This window comes from Pteronotus mesoamericanus, unplaced genomic scaffold (genome assembly GCF_021234165.1).
Source record: "Pteronotus mesoamericanus isolate MK-2021 breed Mesoamerican mustached bat unplaced genomic scaffold, CSHL_Meso_final contig_130, whole genome shotgun sequence".
NCBI lineage: Eukaryota > Metazoa > Chordata > Mammalia > Chiroptera > Mormoopidae > Pteronotus > Pteronotus mesoamericanus.
Window position 1 is genome coordinate 23,889,020 of NW_026555060.1, and position 23,429 is coordinate 23,912,448.

The following is a 23,429-nucleotide window of genomic DNA, read 5'->3' on the forward strand; positions in this document are numbered from 1 at the left end:
ACTCATTAGTGGTTGAGTACAAAGGATGGGGGTGGGGTGCAGTGGGTGGAGCTACATATGAGTCCCAGCTCTGCCTATTTGTCAGGCAACTCTGGGAAAGTTGCTTGACAAGTGTAAGGTTTCCTCTTCTCCCAGGTAAAACTGGGATAACACAGCAGCATAGGTTGAGGATGTTTCTGGCTGCAAGTCATAGAAAACTTGGCTAGCAATGGCTTAAACAAAGAAGAAGTCTGGACGTAGCAGCTGCCGTCGGGCTCAGATGCTCAGTGGTGTCAAAATATGGAATTCTTTCTATCAGTTCACTGAACCATCCTCAGCATGTTGGCTTTCTGTCCCTTCCTAGCCAGGTCTCCTAGCTGGAGCACAGGTCACCATAACAGCATCCAAGCAGAAAGGAAGGGAGAAGGCGACCCAGCTCCTCCTGTCAGGGAGCGAAAGCTTCCCAGAAGCTTCCAGCAGATGGGACCAGTTCTCACGCCCCCAAACTGGGTCCTTTGCGGAGTAGTCTAGCCCTGAGGCTGAGTCCACCTACCTTGACCCAGAAACAAAACCAGGGCTCTGCGAGCCAACAGAGAGACAGTACAGACTTTTACTAGTGTTTAAAGTGAAAAGTTATACGCAATATGCTTAGCACAGTAAATGTTGACTATTAAGAAACTTAATTTTCATCTTTTACGATAGCTCAAAGTTATCTGATAAGCTCCACGTCCTTTGGTGAGATCACCTGATGTGGTCTCTATACAAAAAAAATTCAGGTCTATGTTTCAAGGAGTGAGAGTAAAAACATGTGGATGAAATTCCTGAGGAAGAAATGTGAGCAAATGATATTTTATCTGCAGTTTCATACTAGAACCACAAATTTTTCTTGTATTCTTAAATCATAGTTCCTATTACTGGATCCCTTTCTAGTGGCTTCAACTGAATGGGATACTCAAAGAGTATCTTTCATTTAAATACATCAAAGGCCTTTGGGAAGTGGGGGGATGGGGAGAATCCAGCACTTTCATTAGCGGTAGGGAAAAAAGAAACCCTCTTTCAAAGTTGTTATAATTTACTTATCATGGTTTTAAATAAACTTCTACTTAAAAAACAAAACACTCTTCTTAGCAGGCATACCACATAAACAGTTCAATTAAATATCTTTATTGAAATACTCACTTTGGAATTAATCCTGAGGTCTGATTCAAATGAGTATGATCTAATCATGAATGTTTCAGATCTACAGAGACTAAGTGCTCACCTGGATCTCACAGATCCAAAAAATCAACTTAGTGCAGGAAAATTGTTAACAGTTCTGTAGCCTTAAAATCGGTATCTCTCCAAACACTAGCAGAGTTTCATCTTGTTCTAAATCAGACCTGAAAGAGTTGAGGAAAAGAGACACTATTTTGTATGCTCTTTCACAATAGGTATAAAAATAAATACTACTTATGATGTATATGTCAGACTAAAATATGAATGACAATTAATAAAGGAAACGGCCATTAGCAAAGTCATTAATTATGATACTATTTTTGCCTCAGTTGTCATGACTAATGATCTGTTTTGATATCTTTTGCCTCCAGTATACCTGTTAATGCCTATCAATCAATCAATAAATTCACAACAGAGACTTAATCATATACATTTTATCTGAAAATCAAAATAAAGATCAAGGGCATTTGTGAGGAATATACTCTGACAGTATTAAGAGCACCAGAATTCACATATCACATATATTTTCTTATAAAACTTATAATTTTAGCTAATAAAGCATCACATTCTGAAACTACCTCACTGCCACTCCCAGCCCCAACAGTTACTTTCCCTCTTGGGATTACTTTATTTTGTAATAAACATTTCATTTTAGTAGGGTTTTAGATTTACAGAAAAGTTGAAGGTAGTATTGAGAATCCCCATACACCTCTCACCCAGTTTCCCCTGTTCTTACTATCTTAGAGTATAGTGGTACATTTGTTTCAATTAATGAACCAGTATTAACACATGACTATTAACTAAAGCTCACACTTTATTCAGATTTCCTTAGCTGTTCCCTGACGCCCTTTTCCTGTCCCGGGATCCCCTTTCGGGCACCACGTCACATTTCACTGTCACGTGACAGTGTCTCAGACTTCCCTTCTTCTTCATGACCAGGTTTTCCTGGTCAGGTATTCCGTAGCATGTTCCACGATTTGATTATTTTCTGATATTTGTCTCATGGCTAGACTAGGTTATGGGTTTGGGGAGAAAGATCATAGAGGTAAAGTGTCATTGTCATCACATCATGAGAAGGGTACGTACTTTCGACAGGAGTTACACCTGTTGATGGTGGCCTCAGCCCCCTGCTTGTTTGTCAGGTTTCTCCACTGGGAAATTACTTCCCACCCTTTCCACACTGTCCTCTTTGAAAGGAAGTTCACTATGCGCAGCACACGCTCAGGAGGCCGGGGACACTGTGCCTTCTCCTAGAGGAGGACCGAGTGTGGGCATCGGTTATTTGGAAATTCTCCTGCGTAGGAGATTAGCCACGCGAGAGTCACTGGCCGCCCTCATCGCTGTGAAGGTGTCCCTCATACACTGGGCTCATGGCCCACAGTGCTGAACTTCTTGCTGCGATAGCATTATACAGTCCTAGGTGTTACAGAACTTCGGGGTTAGTCTGAGCAACTTAATTGCAAATACTGAGTCCACCACGCCAAAGGCCCACTTCTCATGCTAGTGCCCATCCTTGCCTTCGTCCTCACCCCCCACATACAAACAACCAGCAAATCACACGTGTGATGCAGGTAAACACCCTAACAGGAGAATGGCTAGGATCGGCAACCCACTCTACAGCCTCTCACACAGACTATGTACACGGTGGTACAGGCAATGCATGGGTTTTCAGTCTGCACAGTGAACTTACGATAAACATTTCCACAGATCTTCCTGGTGAGTATATTTGGTAATGAGAACGTGAGCAGCAAGGGGCACCTACCTATTAAACATGGAGGTGACAGAGGGAGGTTATATCAAGTGCTCAGTAAGCCCACAGAGGATGTCATTCACAGTTGGTGACAGCTCAGACGGGGCTAGAATAACAAGGGAAGACTGTCGGGGGGGGGGGCGGTTCTAATTCATAGCCATACCAATATTTTCATTGTAAATTAAGTCCTTCAAAAATGAAATCTCATGCTTTAAAATTTGCAATTTTGCTTATGCCAGTAGATAGCAAACTTTTTTGGTGGAAGAACATCTATAAGTGATAGTGAAATCTGCATTGATATATAGGTATGTCAAGCTTAAAATAAGTTTACAATTTGGGGTAAGACAGAATTCATCTTATAAAAAGTCCTAAGAGACAAGCAGCATAGATGGACTAAAAATATCTACTGAAGGAAAAATTTTCAACTGTGATATTTTCCAGTACAAATTGGGAAAAGTCCCCAAATATTTCATTTTTTTAAAAAAAGTTTGTTCGTTTGTTTATTCATTTATTTTTAAAGAGAGAGGAAAGGAAGTAGAAAGAGAGGGAAAGAAACATCAATGTTTGGTTGCCTTTCATGTGCCCTCTACTGGGCACCTGGCCTGCAACCCAGGCATGTGCCCTGACTGGGAATCAAACCCATGACCCTTTGGTTCGCAGGCCAGCACTCAATCCACTGAGCCACACCAGCCAGGGCAAATATTCCATTTTTTTATATCCAAATCTGCTTAGCTCACAAGTGAGAACTGCTGGTTTACACTACTAATTTGTGTGTTGGAGTTTTCAGCTAACTGAAGGATATACTTGAGGGGCCATGCTCTACATCACCATAAAATCCAAATTAGCAAAAAATAAAGAGGCTTCACAAGATACATTTAAAAAACATTACTCAAGAGTTTCATTATTTTTTTTTCAATTGCTGGCAATAGTCACTATTCTGTTTTTAGCTCGAATATATATTAATGAAGATTTATGAGAAATACACAGAATTACTTATGAATTAAATGCGGAAGACTCTGCTCACAGTTCTGTTTTTTCTTTTTTTAATCAATCTGCCCTCAAAGCAATAGGAAGAAAGTATCAAAGAGGGAAATGTGACACCACTGCATCCAAGCAGACAAAGCTGTGCCTAGGTCTTCAGCCACGGGGCAGAGCTGGAGACAACCTGAGAGAGACCAGGTACTCACCAGGATGCCCATGTTGCCCTCAGACACATCACCGGGTTACAGGGACCCTTCTGCAAAGGTGAAGAGGTCAGGCAACACTGCCCAAACAGAGAGGTCCATAAGAATAAAAATAAAATCGTCATCAGCATCATCATCATCCTCATCAGCATCATCAGCAGCAGCATCATCATCATCATCATCTTCAAGAAAGCTGGCCTCTATCCCAGTCGGGACTTCAGAGTCTGCCACAGTTACGCCTCTCAGACTAACCCCTGGACCCCAGGAGAGAAACCCAGGGATTAGTTACTGCATGCACAGGCCCATGTCCAGAGATCCTGACTCCTTGCTCTATATGCCACCCAGGGACCCGCATATTTCAGCAGCATCCTGGGACTCAGATGAAGGAAGTTCTGAGGACGCTTTCAGACACCCTGACTTGAGGCTATACACCTTAGGTGATGTGCACACCAAACCAGCCCACTCCACCTTGGAGTTGCCCCTCAAGACTTTTAGCAGCAGGACAAAGTTATTAACCTGATGAAGTAGCACCAGTTGAAAGAGCTCTAATCAATAGCCTGGCGCTACCATTTGTTGTACAACTATTAGCAAGTGCCACAGCAATAGGCTTCTATCAGTCAGTACTTACATTTAATGATGTTCAGTTTCCCACTTATCATTTTAACTATTCCATAAAATTTCAACTTCAATTTGGGGCATTTCAGGATGCCAGGTCTGACCCTCAGTGGTCCCACTTATCAATAATTTAAAAAATGGAGTCGGCATATGCACGGGTTTCTGATCACATGAGCCACTCCTGAAAGAGCTCAGAAGCCGCACCTGTGAGTCACAGCCCAGAATTAAACCTGCAGGTGTTTACTCCATAAGCGAAGATCCTATTGCTCACCTTTCCTCATCTGTGCGGGCACCCGGGAATACTTCGAGACAACACATGATGCTGAAACTCAGCCAGTCTCAGCTCCGGCTGGATACCAGAGTCGGGCGGGGGGAAGCTTTGGAAAGGTTAGGCACGTGCACGCCCCACCAGACCCTGAATCAGCATTTCCGGGGTATGTCCTAGGCCTCAGTGTGGCTCTACAACACTCTGGGTGACACTAATGTCCACCCGGGGTGGAGCCCCCCTGGGAATGCTTGTGTTCCTCCAAGATGGGGATGGGCAGTGGACAGTTTCCCACCCTCTACATTACAGACGGAATACGTAAGAAATTATTGCTGAGCTAAACTGAATATATTTCCAGGTCTGACAACTTCTGCATCTCTAACAGGCAAGGAATGGAAGACTGGACTGCCACCTGCAATCTTGTCTTCCCCACCATGCAACACTGTAACGCTTGGCGTCACACCTCCAGACGAACGGAGGTGCGAGGGAGGAGAGTGCCTCCTCCTCACTGCTGCTCCAGCACAGGGCTGAGAAACCTTCTCAAAGTGGCGCCAGTACTCAAGTGGGCAAAGGAAGCAGCTTTCACCAAGCACGGGGGTGTTCCTCTGACCCACCACCACGACCAAAAATGACAGCTAACAGTAGTGCATCCCAACGACTGCCTTCTGCCGTAATGAGGGTTGCCAGGTTTAGTGCATAAAAATGTGGAACACCGGTGACATTTGAATTTCAGAGGAACAGTAAATGATTTGTAAGTGCAATTATGTCCTGTGCAGTATTTGGGCACACTTACACTAAAAATATGGGTTATCTGAAATGTCACTACACTGAGTGGCCTGTATTTCATCTGGCAACTGGACCCAGTACTGGCCCCCAAATAAATGGTCTCGCTTTGGGTTGCTCTATTTCAGGAGAAAGGGGTGATGGTATTACAAGACACAAACATTTGAAAACCTTATGTTTGCCCAACAACATGCTTTGGTGTTCACAGACACAGGGACCATCTAGAATAAGATAGAAGCAGAATATCCCATTCCTCCCAGTGACTTTTCAAAGAACTGAGTCCTTCAGCCCTGAACAAAGGACACAGCGGAGTGGAATGTTCATTGTCAGCCACAGCTGAGCAAATTCATCAAAGAGAGCATTCAACTCACACTTTACATCACACGCACCCCAAAACTTCAAGGAACTATATGTAGAAACCAGAAACAGTGATGAAATTTTTTATCTGGCTAATCTTGTAAGTTTTATTTCCTGTTCTTGCTCCTGAGAGACTGGGAGGGATGACACTGAGCAGAAAAGAGAGAAGAGAGAAGGACGAAAAGAGGCACACTCAGGCATGCTCTCAGTAAGCGCAGGCTGAGGACCCGCGGAGTGAGAGGCAGCTCTGGCCTCGGAGGGACAGATGGATGGTGGGCGTGTGCACACAACCACTCAATACGGGGCGGTGAGTGTTTGGACCAAGTTTTCTGTGGTACCCTGAGCAGCTAGGACAGTGCCTGGAACAGAGCAAAGGTATACACACAGACCTGGGGTGGGGTGGGGGGCATAATGCAGGGACCAGAGAAGACTCCCCAAAGGAATGATGCCCGATGCTTTAGGAAGAGTGACATGAGTTAGCCCGGCCAAAGCATACGAAGCAGGAGGAGCGGCTCGTGCAAAGGCACAGCAGAGGGTGCAGGATCCAGCAGGTAAAGACACCCAACAAACAGCTAAAGCACAGGCTGGTGTTCAGAAGGGAGGTCTGGACTGGGGACGAGATCTGGGAGTCCATCAAGAAGGTAGCTAGAAACTGAAGGCCCAGTGGAGGGAGGATGCTCTGGGGAATCCAGGGATGGAACCCCAGGTTGCTTCTTCCTCTCAAGGGAAAGTTAAGGAGAAGAGGGACCCAAAGAAAACTTAGAAAAGGCAGCCCTCATAGGAGGAGCCAAGCCAAGAGAAGCTATTGCCACAAAAGCTGGGAGATGTCACGAGACGGAGGGACTGGTGCCAAAGGAGAGAGAAGGCAGAGCATTAGGGGGTGAAAGGTGGGTGGTAAGTAGAGAGAATGAGTGTGGATAGCAGCTTTTCTGGTAATGGAATGGAAGAAATGAACAGTTTGAGGCGCTACAGGACCAAGAGAGTGTGGTTTCACAGGTCTGTCCATCTGGCAGGAGAGGCCTTAAGGGCGAAGAGATGGAGCCAGAGACAGGGAGATGCTGACTTTTCTCCACTTCCTCTCCCTCAAAGTCGCTCCATGAACCCCAGACCCCCTAAGTACAAAGTACAGACAAGCCGTGGCCCAGCTGGGGCTCAGGGCCACTCCTGAGCGCCCTGGCTCGTACCAGGGTGAGTGGTGCCTCTTCCAAACGCTAGGAGATGAGCATTTCAAGAAGCAGGGAACAAGGGGACTCAATCCCACTTCATTCATTCAAGAACACAAAATAGCCCTGATTGCTGTGGCTCAGTTGACTGGGGGTCATCCTGCCAAGTGAAAGGTCACTGGTCTGATTTCCTGTTAGGGCACATGCCTTGGTTACGGGTTTGGTTCCTGGTTGGGGTATGTGCAGGAGGCAACCAACTGTGTTTCTCCCCTCTCTTTCTACCTCTCCTCCCCCCTCTCTAAAAATAAATAAATAAAATCTTAAAAAAAAAAAACCAATGCAAAACAAAAATATAAACTCCTGTGAAATAGAAAGACAAGAGCTCACACTGATCATTGTTCTGCTGGTTCCTCGAAGGTCTTTTGGAACTCTGCAGGCGGCCAGGAATCTCCAGGGAGATAAATTACAAAAAAGTCACTCAGGAATTCTGCTGCCTCAGCGGAGCCTGACCCACCCTCCACACCGGGACAAAGCTGAGCACGCAGCTCTGGGCAAAGCCTGCCACTGTTAACTGGGTGTGGTGCAAAAGCTATGTTTTTTTAATGTCTTTTTTTAAAAAGTTTTATTTATTTATTTTTAGAGAGAAGAGAAGGGAGGGAGAAAGAGAGGGAAACACTGATGTGTGAGAGATGCATCGATTGGTTGCCTCTCACATGTCCCCAACTGGGGACCTGGCCTGCCACCCAGGCATGTGCCCTGGCTGGGAATCGAACCAGCAACCTTTTGGTTTGCAGGCCGGCACTCAGTCCACTGAGCCACACCGGCCAGGGCATTTTTTTAATGTCTTAATAATTGTGTATCTTTATTTTTAAAATCTTTTAATATATGTTAATATTTATTCCTTTAAACAATTTTAAATTAAGGTTATTGGGGCAACATTGTTTAATAACAGTATATAAGTTTCAGGTATACAATTCTGCAGTATGATACCATCATCTGTATATTGCACTGTGTGCTCACCACCCAAAGCGTAGTCTCCTTCTGTCGCCATATATCTGACCCCATTTACCCTCTTCATCACCTCATTTCCTCCCCCTCTGGTCACCACCATACCGCTGTCTGTCTGAAAAATGACATCTTTTGAATACGGCAACTCATTCTTCCTTAAAAATATATATGGAAAAAAAACCAGGAACTCTACATTTCCAATTAATAATAGTCATTATTATTTCTTTAAACAAGCCCCAAATAGCAGACAATAAATGACTTATTCAAAATGACATTTGCACAATACTAAAAACCACAATAACAGAAACCTGATAAAAAATGTGCAAGCTTCATAGTTTATAATAGTCACACTCCTTAAAAAGAAAGTACAAAAATGTGGGTCAATATCAAGTGCAAACTGGAACCAGGACAATACCAGTAGTTCTGTTGCTCCCTGAAATCGTTTTTTGGGGTCAGAAATACATGCAGTACGACAGGAGGTAGCCTATGGGCAGATTAAAGACAACCGAATGGAAAGCCTACAACGAGGATCACTGAGGGCTCTGAAGAGTTTTTATTTTATACATAATAAATATCCTAATTCTATGAATGTGTAACCAAGTGAATACTTACCTAGAAAAAAAGACACACAATATCCCTTCCACACAATACTTAAATGTACTAAACAAGCCACGTCTCTTGAAGCTAGGCTTTGACTAAGGTGAGAATAAATTCTTGAGGTAGCTTTTTTAAGCTGAGAAGTCTCGTGAGCAAGTGGCGGCTCTTTACCGGCTGGCAGGCGCGGTGGCAGCACAGCACAGGGGCATGCCAGTAGCGGGATTCGATGGACAGCCTGCCAGACAGTCTCCCTCTGCCGCCGCCGTGCAGCGCAGTGCAGAGCCTTGCTTGAAACAGCATGGCCCACTGACCGGCCCCCTGATCAGCAGCACGGTAAGAGCTGCAGCACCTTAGGGACCACACAGGACCCACTGACCCAGAATCAGCTGGCCGTCTGTATGCATGTTGCAGTTTGGGAAGCCGTGGTTAGACGGGCCAGGTCAGCTGGCTTTCTGTAGGGCGGCCCCGCGCCCACAGGTAATAGGAAGACCAGGCAAGTTACCAAGTACTACTTTCATTATATTACATTTTATTTTGTCACATTTTTTGGTTTTAGTTACCTTTTCTCTAAAGCAACAGAGCTGTTTTCCTTTCCTTTATCCATAAGCCTTAATTTTTCAAAGTAGTTTGGCTTCAGGCTTCCAACTTTAAATGATGTACACAAATAGAATGGGGAAATGGGAAATATTTTTCAAGTTCAACTTAAGATAGGATTACAGTTTTTTTCTTTTCCTGTGACACTCATTCACTAGTGTTTCACGGCAAGCTAGGAAGTCACTTAAAGCATATTATCTAGGAAAATGACATGTAATCGCAGCCGCACAGACGGGGGCCAAGGCTGGTGCCACAGAAGCACAGGACAAAACTGGATGCACAGTCACGCGATGGACAGGTGTTCTGCAACAGCCTGACCCCAAGTTTCCTGCTGGAGCAATAGGTAACTGCTTCCATGGCACTGAAAACTCCTGATGAATGGAGCTCCTGGCTCTATTTTGTATGTCCTGACAAAGAGTAGGAGGAGGTCAAAAATGTCCATGAATGAGTGAATAAATGAATAGCATGTAAACTCAGGTTCATGCTACAACAGCCTGCCCCTTCCCTTTCAATTCCTGCAAAGGCAAGGGAACTGAAGGAACCCCCCACCCATTCCTGGTTGCCAAGAAGCTTCGCCCCGCCTAAGAGGTCTCTACCACGACTTGCAGGAAGACCACTGAAGGGGCCTTTTCTCCATCACTACACTAATTAGCACCAGCTTCTGTATCTTGACGATACTTATAGGACCTGGAGAGATAAACGCTGCACATTCAACTATATGTATCAATCACACACACACACTAAGATTGGGTATAAGTGATTGTTTTCAACAGTTTTCAAAGTCTCTTTCTTCTGCTGCTGAAATGGACTTTACAGAGGTTGAACTTTCTGTACCCTTTCAGTCTCTGTGGTGTGGACACTTCCCATTAACCCAACTGAAAAAGCAAGAAGAAGAATGAGGAAAGAAAGTAAAGGAGATCAGCCACAAAGACGACTAATTGTGTTCTAAATAAATGACATGAGATTAGCAGAGGAGGCTGGGGTAGAGGAAGGTTATGCTGCAAAAGCCAGAGCCTTTGATGTTGGAGCATCTGGTTGAAGATTAACCAACCAAGCAGAATAAATGGGAAAAGAGGATTTATAGTCCTTGGGAGAGGAAGGCAGATCAGACCTGGCAACCGGTTCACAGGCTTAGAATGGCACCCACTACTCATTATGCCCCTATGGTCTGCGACCTGAGTTTATGAGCAAGCTCAGCAACTTCACTGATAATTTTGTATCGACTCCCATCCTGGGGAAAAAAAAAAAAAGAGCTCTTTTTCAAATGCTTTATAGAGAAGCTTGGGAGACTTGGCTGCGGGTGGTGTTATTATTCTCTTGTTCCACCAACAGCCACAACTCCCGGGGACGGTGGGGTGCTCCAGAGAATGCCTGCCGTCCCATTTCCACGGGACTCCTGGCCTCCAACCCCAGCTTGAAAGCCACTCCCTTGGGAAGCCTCCCTCACCGCCTCGTCCGTCCGTCATTCCCTCCTCTGCACCCGCGCACGCTTTGTTTCACAGCACTTTTGGTTTATCTGGGTGTCCTTCGTAGGAGCTCGAGTTCCTGAAAAGCGGGGGCTGGGTCTTAATGCTCTTTTGGAATGCCGTGACTTGGAACCAGAGACAGGACTGACGATCGTGAGCGTGCCTGCTGCGCAGGACCTGGGCGGCTCCGCCTGGAGTCCCTGTGCAGAGACCACGACGGAGACGGAGACACCTGCCAGGAGAGAGGAGGGCGATGGAGGGCGTGCGGGGGGGCCGGGGGGGGGGCGGGTTCCCACTGCCACGCTACACCAGCACAGGATCTTCAGGCCCCGATTTTATCCTGTATTAAAAGGAGTTTCTTTTATATACCTCTTGGGACTATGAGGAGCAAAAGAGATAATGGATCTGAAAGCACTTGAAAACCTATCATGAATCATACCAATTTGAGATAACAATATTGACATTTCAGGGGTGAAAGGTGAGGAAAGCGGACTCTTTGTTGGGTGGGTGGGTGGGGGGTGGATCAAAGAATGGGTGCGTGAGGAAAGGCTCATCGGCCAGAGAGCAGCTGACAGGACGGTAAGGGCAGAACCTGTCTCACTTCACAGCTTGCCAGTCCGCTCTCACTTGTAAACATCTTGAGGATTATGAAATTAGAAATGGGAAGACAGGAGTAGGGAATAACCCCACCTAATTCACAAAAGGTTATCTAATGAGTGCACATAAACAGTACCCCTGGTCTGAAAGGGAGTAACTCCTTTCTCATGTTTACTTAGCATTTATATAGTATTTTAACATGTATTGATTTAGAATGCATAAGTTTAATATTTAATGTGACATCTAGTAGAGTTCCTTGAAGACACTGAAAGAAACATCATTACAGACAATGATTTCATTTTTAAATTTGAAGAGGGAAATGAAATTCAAGATAGTAAAAAAAACCCCACAAAACTGTTTCAAACATTAGTGGGGAAAATATACAACAGGAGCCCTTTATCCATGTTAACTCCAACCAAGAACCTAAGTTACAGCACAAGAATCAATTCTGAAGAAAATACAAAGTGTGTTAAAAGCCAGCTTAACGGTTTGCTCTGCCGAGAGGTAAGGGAGCTAAAGGATCACTTTCTGAGTTTAATTTCACTAGGCAGTCTCTGTGTTTACAGCAAAGGGAAAAATGCATCCCTACAACTGTGCACAGAATATATGCCTGGGTCCAGCAGTTTAGGAAGAAGCCCTACTGGTGACATTTGGACAGTCCACGGTGGGAAGGGGTTCTGCACGCAGAGCCTGGCGAGCAAAGCCACTTGTGAAAAGGGTTCCCTGGGTACCAGCCAATGGCCACAGTCGGGTAAACCTGATCCGACTGCAGACGCTGTGTCCTCCGCCCGTACCGGCTGAACGCACTAACTTTTCTATCCCTCTCCCATATGCTTTTTCGCACATCCAGATACATGTGCAGCAGACGGTAGGGAGGTAACAAAGAGAGACCGATCGGCAGGAAAAACATGGAAAATCTTGTCTTGAAGGAAGTGTCTAGAAGCCAATCAACTCCAACCTCTGCTTAGACAGCAATCTTTTAAATAATCAAGTGGCGTTAAACACAAGTAATTTCTTTTATGCCATCCTGAAGAAGCAGATACTGCCCTTCTGTATTACAATATTTGGAATAACAGATTTGCACTTATCTAATGCTACTGTTTTCCTAGCTTGAAATAAGGACATATTTCCTTAATATCAAAAAATAGGAACACATAAGAGTGACCAGCAGTTCCCAGAGGATGACTTTCTGTCACATGAAACTCCAAACCAATGTAGGGCTTTGACTTTCCGCCTTCAGCAATCAGACTGAACGAGCGTATTTCATGAGCATCAAACAATAAAATGTTCTATGTTAAAAAAAAAAAATCTCCTTTATTACCTGTTTTAATATGACCAGTAGAAGGGCTGTTTATGCTACTAATTCTATCTGCTTACAAGCCCAAAGCAGCTAGGTCAAAGGCCTTGGGAGAAGTACCGCTACTGAAACGGCAGCAGTATACACGCAGGGACCTGCACACAGGTGCCACTGTTCTTTGCCCGAATAGTTCCTAAAAAGCAGGCTGCTCTGAAGTAGAGTAAAAGTTAGAAAGGGCCACGTGAGAGAAGAAACAAAAGAGAGGAGGTTTCCTCCTTTGACTCCAAGCACCCACTCCTTCCCCCCTCCCATACGTGGGTCCCTGAAACAGCTCACTAACACACTAATGAAACTGGCACGTGGACAGGCACATTCATTTGAAACGTCAAGTATTTACTTTTAACATAGTCACCTGGAGAGTCAGAATTAATGAGTTAGCAACACTGGGCTGCCCGGCCTTCCTAAAGCCACTTGTGGGGCAGCACAGGCACGTGCTTCTGAGCAGGAGGGCTGAGTGGACTGAGGCGGACAGAGCCACCCCAACAGCACGGGCACACCTTACCCACAAGGCTGCCTGTGGTCACCATACAGCAGCAAGGACAGGCTGCTGCCACGTGTGGGCTCTCGGTGCCTCCCCACACTCCAAACTGGTGCTAGGGGCTCAGCCTGAGAGGAAGAGGGCAGTTACCTTCAGAGACAAGGAGCCTGGCAACTGTCTCCCCGCAAACCTTAGAAAGAGGCCTGGGAAACACAGTGTCTAATAAATTCGTTCCTTCTCCACTGGCACCTCACATAGACTCCAGCTGAAACAGCACCTCTGATAAATCAAATGGTCTGGTATCATCAACTTTTGTCCCACAGCCTTACTGCTTGAATAACACTCCTATCACTAAAATCTGTTAACAGCCAGCAGGTTGATGGCACAAGCAGAGGAAACAAGGAAACAATCACATATCTTGTCTAAATTTCCAAATGGAATACCCAATCTTTAGGGGAGCTTTGTAAATCTAAAAGAACTCAAAGCAGATTCGAATTTTGTTGAGTATATTTAGAACTTTATCCTGACTTTTTATAACTTTTTTTTAAAAAAACATTTTATTTCTTTATTTTTAGAGAGAGGGGAAAGGAGGGAGAAAAAGAGGGAGAGAACCATCTATTGGTTGCCTCTCACACACCCCCAACTGGGGACCCGGCCTGCAACCCAGGCACGTGCCCCAATTGGGATCGAACGAGCCACCCTTCGGTTCGCAGGCAGGCGCTCAATCTGAGCCACACCAGGGCTCCCCTGACTTTTTAAAAAGGATGTTAGAATACTTTGAGAAATTAACGCAATACACGAATGATGCAAAAGGATTAATGAACTGTCCCAAGTAACTTCTAGAAGCTGCTTGGTCATTGAAAAATTCCAGCACTTGTTCGAGTGCAAGACTCTTCCCAACTTCTAAGTGGCATATACATTTTGGTTTTAAGAACAGACGTGGAAGCAGTCCTACCATAATCTCTAGCAGTGCATCAGCAGAATGCAGATAGTAGCCTCTGAAAGGGTTATTCTTATTTTCTCTTTCTCTCCCATTCCTTCTTCACCTAGACACACATACAGGTACACCACGAACCCACCATGGCTTATCTGGCAGGTATGTGATAAAGTGGTTCTACCTGATCAGATTGGATATTCACTGAGGAGAAAATGTGGCCATGCGATTGACTTTAATAAAATATCAAAAAAAAAAAAAAAAGAGTCTGCATTAAAACACTGTTTAAAAAACATAAACATAATAGTGAAACCTCAATTTTGATTTTTAAAAGTGTTAAACACTCTTCAAACACCAAAGCCATTCATAGCTGGAAAATAAAATGTTACGTACTCTATTGTCTGTCTGTCTATTTATGTATAAATCTGCCCACCAAAATGGCTGACATCAAAAAAATTAACACCACCAAATGTTGGTGAGAATGTGGAATAAAACTTTTCACACTTTTTGTGTGTGTGTGAAAGAAAAATACAACCAATTTGAAAAAAGCCCCAGCAATTTCTTATGAAACTAAACATTCACCTGTCCTGTAACCCAGAAATTCCTCTCCTTGGTATTTTCCCAAGAGAAATGACAACATATGTCCACAGAACAACTGTATAGAAATGTTCATAGCATATTTACAATAGCCAAAACCCAGAAAAACTTATATCTATCAATAGGAGAATGGATAAACAAACTGTAGAATAGTCATACAGAAGAATAGTATTCATCAATAAGAAGAAACGATCTATTGATAAAAAGCAAGAAACGGATGGATCTCAAAAAAATATAGTCATTAAGGGAAGCAAGAGTATAAACCGTATGTTTCCACTTATATGAAGTTCCAGAACAGGCCAAAAAAAGTAACCTATGGTAGAAAAAATCAGAACAGTGGTTTCCCCTAGGAATAAGGCAGAGATTTACTGAGAAGGGGCATGAGAGAACTTTCTGGAAGGATGGTAATAATATTCTGTACCATGATGGGATTTGGGGTTGTACAGATGTATGTATATGTCAACACAAGATTTGAGTATTTTCTTGTATGTAAATTTCCCTATGAGAAAAAAAAATCATAAACAAGCACCTTGAACACTAGGTAATGACATGCATGCAATAGTATTTGGAGGAAAGACCACTGCCATCTGAGAAATACTTTCAAAATGCAGAGAAAAATAAAGTGGATAAATGGATAGATAAAATAATGAGTAAGTTATGGATAAGTAATGAAGTAAAATATTAGTTGTACAGCCTAAGTGGTGAGTATGGTACTCACTGTAAACTTTTTTCCTTTTTTTTTTTTTTTTTTTTGGTTTTGTTTTGTTTTGTTTTGTTTTTTGGTATGGCTGAACATTTTCACAAAGTAGGTTAAAAATAATCTTTTATAGTCCTACAATAACATTTAAACATTTATTTTTGGGATCACTGCATAAGAAAAGAGGAACAAATTGGCTTTTTTAAATTAGAATTTTACAATAAGTTCAAATAGCAAATAAATACAAGTGTACTTCACACTTACTTCACAGTCAATAAAGCCCTCCCCTGATGCCAGAGGGGAACAAGGGCATCTCATTAGGCTTTACAAATCCAAGCATACCTGAAAGGGCTGTTTTACAAATAACCACATCCTTCCCTAGCCCCAACCCTCCAACTGATGGGTTTTAGCAAGTTTCTCTTGTTATATAAACAGTTTGCCAAACGCTAATGGACTTGAAACACAAGCCAGAAGATCCCCCGCCACCCCCCACCCACAACTGGGTGTAACCCGGAATCCCACCCTGCTCGATTGGACCTCCCTCAAAGAGCTCATCAGAGTTATTTGTGCAAACTTATCGCTTCTACCCATCTGGATCCCACACAGCACCAAACACAGAGCTGTGCTCTTTGGAGCTGCTCAGCAAATAACTGTTCAAGGCTGTTTTCCGTGGTTCAAAGGTAAACAGGGACCCCCCCACCCCCTACTGCCCCCCACACACAAGGGGATACTTTTGTCTTTCTGCATAAATACAACCAGGCCCATTAAGAGCCCCCTTTACTATACTGGTAAAATGCTATGATGATTAAAATTGTGTAAAATTACCATCTAATCCTCCAAGACATAAAAGCTGCCAAGTCTGAGGGTGAAGTCCAGACTGCTTAGTGTCACACGGTGGACTCTGCTACTTACTGAGTGACTTCAGGAAAGTGGTGTAACTTCTCTGTGCCTCGAATCCCTCTTCTATAATGTGAGACTGATATTTATACCTCACAGGATGGATGTGAAGATTAAATAAGATAATCCATTCATGTACTTAGCATCATGTCAGGCATGCAATAACCACCGAATACATATTAGCTAATCATTTTTATTTTTTCACGTCTTTGTGAATGAAGCTCAAAGTGCCTGTCACTATTACACTGAGTTAACATTAAAGATAGCAGAGATAGCTAAATATTTACCATTCACAGAACTTAGTGTATTAGTTATCAAAATAAACCTTACTTCAAGTTTTTTGGGGTCAAAATACAAAAACTCAGGACCACTTGAAATACAGCATTTGGTATCAAATAAGCTGCCTTAGATTTTCCTTGTGTGTGATGCCACAGAATTTAGAACTTAGTCCATAGAGTTTACCATCTAAAGTCTCAGACCAGGAAGGGACACAGAAGACACTCATCCAAACCCTTCTCGAGACTCAGTGGAAGGACCCCCTGTGCAGTCCTCTTCCCTGTTCTCCTCAGCCTCCCCTTTGGCAGGGAGCTGTGCCGTGCCCACCCTCTACCCACAGGACCCACGCCCCACACTGCCACAGAATGAGCCCCTTAAAGATGTCCATGCCCTCACCCCTGGAGTCTGTGAATATGTTCCATCAAATAGCATAAGGAACAGCAGAGCTTACCTAAGGTTACCGACAGTAAGTTAGGCAGATTTTCCTGGGTTGTCTGGAAGGCCCAATCTAGTCAAGCGAGCCCTTAAACGCAGGGAAGTTTCTCTGGTTGTGGTCAGAGCGACAAGGCAGAGGAGATATCCGAGAGATGTGGCACACGAGGAATGGACATCGTGCGGCTGCTGTCTTGGCAAAGGAAGGTGCAACATGACCAAGAATACAGGTGGCCTTCTGGAGTGACAAGAGGCTCCCACTGACAGCCAGCAAAGAAATAGGGACCTTGGTCCTCTGTCTGCAAGGAACTCAAATCTGACAATTTGAATGAGTTTGGAAGCTAATTCTCCCAAGAGCCTTCAAAGAGGAGCACGTCCCTGCTGATGCTTTGATTCTGGCCTTTTGAGACCCTAAGCAGAGACTGACCTGAGCTGGGCTGTTCTCAAGCTTCCCACCGATGGCAACTGTGGTAAGACAGCAACGGCTGCTGCTCCAAACTGCTGTATTTCGGATAATCGGTGAAGCCATCAATAGAGAACGAATGCAATAGTCCTTAAAATATCTGAGGTTACCTAAATGGTCTCCCTGTATCTTTTTTGATCTAGACCACATATTCTCTGGGATGATCGTTCATAAATAAGACTCTGAAACTACCTATTTATCTGCCTTGCTTTCTGAAACAACAGCAACATGCCTGGAGTTCCTCCACCTGATGAGCTTAGTTCAGCTCTTCTGGGGCTGAGCTGTGAGGGCCAACAGGGAGGGCTTGTGTGGGAGGGCCGTGTGATCACAGGGGCCAGAAGGCCTACCCCAGCATTCACGAGTGTCACGGATGGATGATCGCAAGACATGGATAACGATGGCGTACAAAGCCAAGTGACCTGATTTCAAGTTCTCCTCTGAATGTGTCGTGGAGGGTCAATCAATCTTAAATCAGGTGTCCAGGAACAAATACAATCCTTCAGGGACAGTCCTACCAGCACATGACACAACAGGATCATGCCCTAATCGGCTTTGTAGAAACCAGGCATTTCTCAGGGCAGCCCAAGGTCACCCTGGCAGTTTTGGTAACCAAGTCCCAATTTCTACTCACTTTTTACTTAACTATTCTTGTAGTCACCTAAAAGATTTAAGTCTTTTTTTTATTCTGCAATTTTGTTAACTATAACCCATACTTAGTGCCTGCAGAGTTTTTTTTTTAAACTAACTTTTACAACAGATTGAATGTTTGTGTCCCCCCTAAATTTATATCTTGAAACCTAATCTTTAATGTTATTATATTTGAAGGTGGTGCCTTGAGAGATGATTATGTCATGAGGCTGGAGACCACATGAACGGGATTAGTGACCTCATAAGAAGGCACCAGAGGGAGCTCCTTCCGCTATGTGAGGATGTAGCAAAAAGATGGCTATCTCTCAACCAGACACCAAATCTGCCAGTGCCTTCATCTTGGACTTCTCAGCCTTTGAAATAGTAAGAAATAAATTTCTGTTGAGTATAAGCCACCCAATCTGTGATACTCTGTTGCAGCAGCCTGAATGGACTAAAACACTCCCTTTTCACATTTATTTCACGAAGAAAGTATAATCAAGACTTCCAGTCAAGATGGAGGCACAGGCAGACACGCTTCGCCTCCTTGCACAACCATCAGAAGGATTACAACTAACCTCAGAACAAAAAACACCCAGAATTGCCTGAAAATACAACTGTATGGAAGTCCAACAACCAAGGATTTAAAGAAGATATATTCACCCAGATGGGTAGGAGGGGCAGAGACAAGGGGCCAGGGCAGAGAGGACGTGGTGCGGTGGTGGCTGGCGGAAACAGGCGGTCCCACGTCAGGGATACCTGGGGAGCGAGCCCCAGGCCAGACCACGCAGCCCAGGGTTCCAGCATCAGGAAAATAAAGTCTCATAACTCCTGGCTGTAAACACTAGTGTGGGTTGGGGCAGCAGAAGAAACTGCAGTTCTCTGAGAATGACAGTCCATTTAAAGGGTCCGCAGGGTCCTAGAATGCAGGCAAATCCACCCACTCTGGGAACCACCACCACAGCAACAGCTAGAGGGGTGCTGGTCACATAAATGACCGGAAGCAGGGCAAGTGCTGAACAAGCCTCCAGCCGTCAGGCATAAGCATTGCCCCCTCTCTGATCCCCTCCCCATATACAAAGCCACAAAGCACTGAAGTGGGTTGCCCCACCCTGGCAACTACCTAAGGCTCCGCCCCAAACAACGAAACAGGTGCACAAAGACAGAGTCAAAGCAGCTCTGCCTAATACACAGAAACAAACACAGGGAGGCTGCCAAATTGAGGAGACAAAGAAATATGGCCCAAATGAAAGAACAGACCAAAACCCCAGTGGAAAAGAAACTAAGCGAAATGGAGATAGCCAACCTATCAGATGCAGAGTTTAAAACACTGGTGATAAAGATGCTTAGAGATCTCACTGAGTACGGCAAAAGCATAAGGGAAGAAATGAAGGCTACACTATATGAAATAAAGAGAAATCCACAAGGAACCAACAGTGAAGGAAAGGAAGCCAGGGTTCAAATCAACAAATTGGAACATAAGAAATAGTCAACCAGAACAGAATGAAGAAACAAGAATTAAAAAAAAATAAAGAGAAAATAAGAAGACTCTGGGACATCCTCCACAAGTGCCAACATCCAAATCACAGGGATGCCAGAAGGAAAAGAGGAAGAGCAAGAAATTGAAAACTTATTTGAAAAAATAATGACAGAAAACTTCCCTTATTTGGTAAAGGAAATAGACATATAAGCCCAGGAAGCACAGAGAGTCCCAAACAAGTTAGACCTGAAGAGGACCACACCAAGACACATCGTAATTAAATTGCCAACGGTTAAAGAAAGACTACCAGCGGACTTCTCGAAAAAAACTTTGCAGGCAAGAAGAGACTGGCAAGAAGAAGTATCTACAACCAAGATTGCTCTATCCAGCAAAACTATCATTTAGAATGGAAGGGCAGATAAAGTGCTTCCCAGACAAGGTAAAGCCAAAGGAGTTCATCATCACCAAGCCCTTATTATATGAAGCGTTAAATGGACTTATTTAAGAAAAAGAATGTCAAAACTATGAACAGTAAAATGACAACAAACACAACTATCAACAACTGAACCTAAAACTAAACCAAAACCAAAACAAACTAAGCAAACAACTAGAACAGGAACAGAATCATAGCTATGGAGATCATTTAGAGGGTTATCAGCTAGGTGGGGGAAACAGGAGAATTGGGGGAAAGGAACCGGGATTAAGACGCATAATTGGTAGGTACAAAATAGACAGGGGTATGTTAAGAACAGTATAGGGAGTGGAAAAGCCAAAGAACTTGTATGTACAACCCATGGACATGAACTAAGGAGGGAATAATGCTGGAAGGAAAGGGGTTACTGGGTGGAGGGAGGCAAAGGGGGAAAAATTGGGACAACTGTAATAGCATAATCAATAAAGTATACTTAAAAAAAGAAAGTACAATCAATTTCCCAGAAATGTACTCATCTAAATCGTTCATATTATTAATATACTATAAATAAAAAATGACTGATACTTAAATAAAGAAATGTTAATAATAAAATATTAAGACCCAAGTTATACATACTGTAATTATCTTTGTTATGATAAATTTTCATTAGAAAATGCTTCTTGTTCACCTTCTCTCCAAAAGATATAAACTTAACTGTGGTAACAAAGGAACCAAACCACAAACACACTCTAACCAATATAAAAGTGAAGAGAATAAACCTCATCTACTGAGACTCTGCTACTAATTACTGTTTTGAAATCAAGAAGTCACTCGTCTGACTCACCCTATTCACTGAGAGTAGCTTTAATCGGTGTTCAGTGTCTTTAGTTCAGCTTTCTCAAAACTGCTTTAAAAATTACATTAAAAATCCTTCCCTCTATATGAATTCAATAACTTTTCTACTGAAATTCTGAGTTAAAAAAATTAAGCTCGATCAAATAATATGTTCATCTGACTTGGAAATAGTTGTTTTTCCTTATAAACTCATGCTTTTCTATCCCTGCGGGGCAAGGCACAAACAAAATAACAAAACAAAACAAAAAAAATCAATCTTTTTATAAAATCAGTACTAACATCCAAGGTATCTTTTCCCAAGCCAGCGTTTCCTATGCCATTTGCTAGGAAAATATTTGAATATGTGATTATATGTTTTATATAAAATTAAGAATTTGAAATACTTGAACATATTAAATCTGTATTTGATCATCTTATCTCCCCATGCAATTTAAGTACTATGAGCTTTACACAATTGTTTCTTGAATTATTTTATTCAGAGCATCAACTGCCATTGGAAAGCACCACAGAACAAATATTTTCCAACCCATGCGGTCTCTGCTTCAGTATCTGATCACTAAAAAGTGCTTTTCTTACAATTTTTAAGAGCACTCAGTGATGTCCTGAATACTTATGCTCTAGAAAATAAAACTTCCTCTGTCTTAGTATGGATAAATTAGAAATAAACGTCACAGGCAACCAATAGCTGGGTTTTAGTTATCCAAGTGAGAGTGGGTTTTAGCTTACTCAAGAAATTCTTGCCTAATTACATTAAAAATACCTTAGTTTTGTTATTCTTTATGAATTTATTTTTTCATTTCTTTTCCAATTGGACTATAAAATATCATGCAGTAAAGACTTCTAAATAGTCAGGTTTACGCAAAAATATATTGTCCCCCACCACAGCACCCTTTTTTGGTCTACTAAGTAGCATCCTGTCTTCATACAGCAGATGCTCAATATTCAGGATTTCAGGAGCAGGAAAGAGGAACATAGCTGTCAGTGAAGGGAAGTGAGGATGTACAACAGTCACCCAGGGGACATGAGTGGTATGTTCTAGCTGGAGAAGATGACTTAAACTGGTGAAGAACAGGAGATGCAGCTGAAACGGGCACGGGAGAAAAGGCGGGAAGATGGTAAAGGCCAGCCCTGGTAATTCAGACTTACTGTGAGCAACATGAAAACACTAAATGTTTTTCGGCAGGCAAGAAACGTGACTAAAGTGGTGTTTGAGAGGGACATCATGGAAGAGACACTGGGTTGAAAGGACAGACTAAAACAGAAAGACATGCTGCCTTCAGCAAGTACCCTCTGAAGGCTACGGCATGCATGGCAGTGACAATGAAGAGAATTGAGTAATGAATGTTTATAAGATATGCTGGGCAGATAGGTATGATACCTTAAAAAGCGGTTAGGTCTTCAGCCTTAAAATATCTTACTGATTTCTTCCCTTTCTCCATTATTTATTTACCTCTTGGCCAAAGCCCTAAAATCAAGATGGTTCCAACTTCGCTCCATTCTTGATTTCACTTCCTTGGGAAGAGACTCAAGCCAGGACACGTCATTATCCTTGTCCTTCCCCCAGCCCGTGAGGTTTGAATCCCACACTAAATTGCCAGTGACCCCCTCAGCTGCTGTGTGGGACCTGTCCAAATGTCAGATGCCTTCTTTCTCTGGACCACACGGAACTTAATTTGTTTGCTCCCAGTGAGATGGAAAATTCACAAGGAAGGCAGTTTCATGCTGCCTGTGTTCCCTAACAGGTGCGGTGACAAGGATAATCCAGGTGCTCCCACAAAGCTCTGCCCTCTGGCTGCTGGCACCTGGGTGTCTTCACATAGTCCAGGCCCAGAGCTGGCGGGGCCTGTTTGTCTAAGAGAAGCAGAGAAACACCAGAGGGGCTGGGCTGAGCCTCTGAGACAACACCGGGGAGGCTATTCCAAGGTGGAGGGCGGACCCTATTATTTCCTTACATGAAGACATGGGGGGCCTATGGGGACATTCCATCACAACTTTCTTTTACCTCACTTACTACCAACAGATATGCTTCAGCAAAAATTAGAGCAAAGCTTAAAAGCGAGCAAGATTCCTAAAAGTGGGTTTTGGCAGGGGTGTGGGAGCCACATGTTCTCCCTTCACGTGTGAGTAAGCCCAAACCTGGATGGAATGCACAGGACTCACGCACCTTGCTTACGAATAAAAACCACATCCCACTGATCTCATCGGGGAAAAAACTGGTTATTTTGGTGATTGTACTAAGGGTCCTTGAGGCGATCCTCAAGAAACCCGAACATGGCTCCAATCTGGCAGAATTTTGTTAAATAGATGCAAAAACTTCAGGCATTTCTCCAGCTTGGTCCCAGGACGAAGTC

The 23,429-nt window shown here is 43.5% G+C and overlaps 1 protein-coding gene across 2 annotated transcripts in view; it reads right to left on the minus strand.

Annotated features, from left to right (window-relative positions):
• The window catches only part of FAM171A1 (family with sequence similarity 171 member A1), a 131,519-nt gene that overhangs the window by 102,347 nt on the left and 5,743 nt on the right, over positions 1 to 23,429 (minus strand). The window contains exon 1 of one of the 2 annotated variants that reach the window (XM_054593413.1): positions 4,132 to 4,165. The exons of the other annotated variant lie outside the window; for it this stretch is intronic. The gene's annotated coding sequence lies outside the window, so the exon portion shown is untranslated. Of the gene's footprint in view, positions 1 to 4,131; positions 4,166 to 23,429 lie in introns of those variants that run through there. 2 annotated transcript variants of the gene reach the window in all.